Below are 4750 nucleotides of genomic sequence, written 5' to 3' on the forward strand. Positions count from 1 at the left end.
ATTTCTAGCTTATGTACTGGTTGGTAACCACATTATAATTTGATGTCATGATGAAGCCAATACTGCCTAGAAGTGGAAATGTACAGGGTGCTGTCGTTGTTTGCTTCAGGCTCTATGTTCTTTGCATCCACATGCACCCCAGCTGGTTCAGGTTGCTACTATTATCAGCCTCATTTTATAGAGGGGAAAACTGAGGTTCAGGGAGGTCAGGGGTACATAACTAATAAGGGGTGAACCTGAGGTTTGCCCCCAGGAAGCTGGATGTTAAACCTTAGAGCATGATCACTCAGTTGTACCAAAATAGTGTGCTTACTGGTGGAGGTTTCAAGTCCTCAACTCTAAAATAACTCTGGTTTTTAAGTCTTTCTTCTGGAGCTCTCTCTTCCAGAATCACTAACATCTTCTATCCCAGCTAGGCTCCACCCCAGCATGCATACAGACAGCAATGGGGCCTTTAGTCTTGCCTCTGTATTTCCGGAAGTCTAATGAACGCCCCTGTGTTTTTACAGAGCAAGATGCCACTCCGCCTAATTAGAATACAGAGCCTTATTAGATTCCTTGAGCTGGAATCAGATCCACTCCATGGGAAACGCTGCTTAGCTCTGGCTAGTGGAAGAACCGATTGCCTGGTGTACATATTTGATTAATAAGAATAATTTTGGTTGGGTGCAATAGCCCATGCCTGTAATACCAGCACATTGGGAGGCCAAGGTAGGAGGATTGCTTGAGCCCAGGAATTTGAGAACAGCTTGGTGCAACATGGCAAGACCCTGTCTCTCAAAAAAAAATTTTTTAATTAGCCAGGTATGGTGGTACACACCTGTGGTCTCACCTACTCAGGAGGTTGAGACAGGAGGACTGTTTGAGCTCAGGAGGTTGAGGCTGCAGTGAGCCATGACTGCACCACTGTACTCCAGCCTGGGCACAGAGCAAGACCCTGTCTCAGTAATAATAATAATATTTTTTAAAGAATATATTATTTCTTAATAAATGCAACTTAGTAAACAAAATTTTTGGAAGAACCAAATTCATGAGAATACAATGAAGGGGGTGTTTTCCTCACCCCTCCTGAGTGTGGATGCCATCTCTGACGTCCCTCAGTTCTCAGACCCAGGCTTGTTTGATGATTCCCCAGGGTATCAGGATATCCTTCCGTGCCAGGTCGTCCAAGAACAAGAGTTGAGTAGAAAACAGCTTCTGTTCAGCACGAGATGAATGCCAGTGGACCTCTTCCCCAAAATGAAGAAAAAAAAAAAAAAGGAGAAGTTAATAGGTGATAAAACCAAAATCTTACTCAGAGATTGTTTAGAAACCACTGGATGGAAGGTGGTGGTGGCTGAACTTAGAATGGAACTTCTGCAAGGTTTCTGTCCAAGGCTGCCAGAGAAAGTTGCTGGGAGCCAGTCCAGGTGCTAGAGGAGCAGAGAGAGAAGGCTCATTCCAGGTGAACTCCAGTCCAGTAGGAGACAGTGGGGTGAGCTGTCTCCAAAATGGACAGACATGGGAGGAGCGGGAGAGAAGGTGGCAGGGAAGCTTCATGAAAGGAGACAGGCTGTCCTAGGAGAGTTCTATGATCAGAGGAGAGAAGTGTCAGAAAGCCTCTCCTCTCTCAACCTCTGCCTCTCCCTTCCTTCCTGCCTTCCTCCCTCTCCCTCGCTCTCTCTCTCTCCTCTCCCCCTCCCTCCTTTTCTTCCCTCTCCCTCCCTCTCTCCCTCCTTCCCTCTCTCTCTCTCAGTCTCTCCCATCCCTCTCTCTCCTCTCTCCCTCCATCTCCCTCTCTTTCCTCTATTCCTCCCTCCCGCTCCCTTTCTGCTTTCTCTCCCTCCCTCCTCTCTCGTCTCTCTCCCCTCCCCTTTCTCATCTCGCCTCTCCCCCTCCCTCCATGAAAGTGGTAAATTCTAACCTAAGCTTTGCTTCTGATAAATCAAGGGTCCAGGTATGGTTGCCAGAAACAGTCAATACAAATATTTATACTAAGAAAAGGTACTTGTTTATTTGATTTAATTCGGTGAACCTCAGCCCAGGGAGCTCCGACCTGCCACAGACACCTCACCTCCCATTTCCCTGGTCAGTCGCTCCCCAGACACTATGGGATAGATATGTGTGCCTGCTTAGGACACGGCAGAAATGCGAAACAGAACAGACAGGAACTCAGCCCTGTGAACAGTCAGCATGGTGGGGATTCTACTCATTCTGTGCCTCTGTAAAAATCACATTTAAAAAACAACCAAGATAGGCCCCAAAGAATGTAAAGATAAGGCTTGAACATCATCTCCTGAAGAGACTTCCCATTGCTAGCGCAGGCTCTCATGATGGTGCTTGTGGACTACCAGCCCTCCCTACTCCATCCCTGGGGCTCCCCACTCTCCTCTCATCCTCCTCAAGCTTCCCCCCACCCCCACCCCCATCCACCAGCACCACAGGTTTTTTTCCCACCTTAGCACCTGGTTTAAAATTGCAGTCCTTCACTACAACCTCTGTTGACTTCCTGCTAGGGACCCTACCCTTCCAGAATCATGGAGGCTGCACTCTCACAGCTGACTTCGCCTGCCCTCCCCAGCAAGACGTGGAAGGAAGATAGATGTGGTCCCAGCCCTGCAAGCCAGTGCCCCAGGCGAGGCTGCAGGGCACAGCAGAATGGGGCTTGCACTAAAGATAGGCTTTCTTACCCCATCTTTTTCACGCAGCAGTCACCAAGTGCTCTTTGCAAACTCAATCGTTAATCGTTTACTAGGGCAAGGCCATTTCTTTACCCCATCCCTATTGTTGAGCATTTACATCATTTCCACTTTTATAGGATTTTAATCTTAAATTCTCAAAGGGAAAGAATAATGGAGTCATGATAGGCCAGGCACGGTGGCTCACGCCTGTAATCCCAGAACTTTGGGAGGCCCAGGCGGGCAGATCACTTGAGGTGGGGAGTTCAAGACCATCCTGACCAACATGGAGAGACCCCATCTCTGCTAAATACAAAGTTAGCCGGGCATGGTGGCACATGCCTGTAGTCCTAACTACTCGGGAGGCTGAGGCAGGAGAACCACTTGAACTCAGGAGGCGGAGGTTGTGGTGAGCCGAGATCATGCCATTGCACTCCAGCCTGGGCAACAAGAACAAAACTCCATCCCAAAAGAGACGAGAAGAGAAGAGAAGAGAAGGGGAAGGGAGGGGAGAATGGAGTCATCATAATTAAGAATTTACAAGCTGTGTGCCCGTTTTACCCTTCATGTATTATTGTGGCTTGGCATGTTCGGTGATGAACTGTATGATTTTAATCAAAAGGTACATTTCAACAGGCCATCAGTAGAAAGTCCATAGTTCTAATCTGAAACATAAAGGAAAACTGGGGGGCAAAGGGGAGACCCCAAGCCATCTGAATAGAAACCATTGGCAATATACAGAGCAGGGTGTGGGAGAAAATTATTTTCTTAAATGTTACCTTCTCAAGCGTAACGTTATTGAGGGACAGTGGTACAGAGAGAACATCCAAGAAAAGAGATACCGGCTTGGGCCACGGGTGGCTCTAACCTGTTCTGACTTGACTCTAGATGTCTCTATCCAAGTCCCATATCTCTCTATTAAGGTCCTATTTGTGGTGCAAGAGAATGAAAGATGACTCTTCTTAAGGTAGGGGAGACACTGAGGGCAGAGGAAACGTGCTGTGGCTTAGTTGAACCAAGAGGGAAGTTGAACTAAGTTGATAATGGCTCAAGACAAAAACTGGAATCCTATCAAAGGTCAAGACAAGGCTAGAAACAGGAAGATAATCAATGGAGGATCAGTGAGCTCAGAGGCTGGAAGGGTTCAAGCCAAGATGGCAGGCAGAGTGAGGTGTGGAAGAAGCCTGTGCTTCAGAATGAGTTCGTGGATGGGGAGGGGATCTCAGAGGTCCTTCTGAGTGGAGGAGGTGCTGTCCTGGTTGCAGGGATGGATGTGATAGCTAAAAGGGATCTCTTGAGGCTGGCCACCTTTCCCATGGCACTGAGACTCTGTACGTTTCATCCAGTGATGGTCTTTCTTTGTCTATCCCTTCATACTATGCATAAGGTCCTTTCAAATGTCTGACCTGAAACGAACTTGTAGGCAAAGTTAACACTGAAGAACCCTGTGACAGACAACTTTGAAAAGAGTTTACGGATTTTTAGCATCTTAATGGAAGTCCTCATTTGTACTCCAGCTACTGGTAACGTTTTCATCCGTGAATGGCTTGCTTGGGTATGGAGAGTCAGCTTGACTACAATGTGTGGAGCAAGTTCTAAAGAAGCAAAGGACTCAGGCTTCATGCTTGAAGAAATGCAGGCAGACCTGTTATCCCAAAAACTAGGGTTTTTAATGACCACACCAAGCAAGCATGCAGTTTACCCCTTGAAAGGGTCTTGCCTCACCCAGGCTGGAGTGCAGTGGCTCTTTGAGGCTTACTACAGCCTCAAACTCCTGGGCTTAAGTGATCCTCAGCCTCCCAGTGGACTTTGTAGACAGGCTAATGGAGTCTCATGGTACAAGAAGATTAAACAGTGTCTCCAATTTCAATAAATTTCTGCAATCCATCTGGAAAAAAAAGATTCTTAAGAGAGCTGTCAGTGATGACCTTGCCCACCTTCCTAACACCACCAGCTTTAGTCTCACTCAACTCTCTTATACACAACTAGAGGACCAATTCCTTAGATTTAGAAAGGAATGTTTTTCAGAGAAAGGATCTCCTCCTTGCCTCCTCCACCTATTCTGAATAGCAAATCGAGAAGATGAAAACTAA

General features: G+C 47.1%; 1 non-coding gene across 1 annotated transcript; it reads left to right on the top strand.

Moving 5' to 3' along the window:
* The first annotated feature begins 4035 nt into the window (after positions 1 to 4035).
* Positions 4036 to 4100, top strand: LOC135275137 (small nucleolar RNA SNORD78). The gene has a single exon (XR_010342851.1). It is a non-coding gene; the product is annotated as a small nucleolar RNA SNORD78 (small nucleolar RNA).
* Positions 4101 to 4750: the final 650 nt, after the last annotated feature.

This window comes from Aotus nancymaae, unplaced genomic scaffold (genome assembly GCF_030222135.1).
Source record: "Aotus nancymaae isolate 86718 unplaced genomic scaffold, 86718_ANA_hifiasm-v0.15.2.pri h1tg000015l_0, whole genome shotgun sequence".
Lineage (NCBI taxonomy): Eukaryota > Metazoa > Chordata > Mammalia > Primates > Aotidae > Aotus > Aotus nancymaae.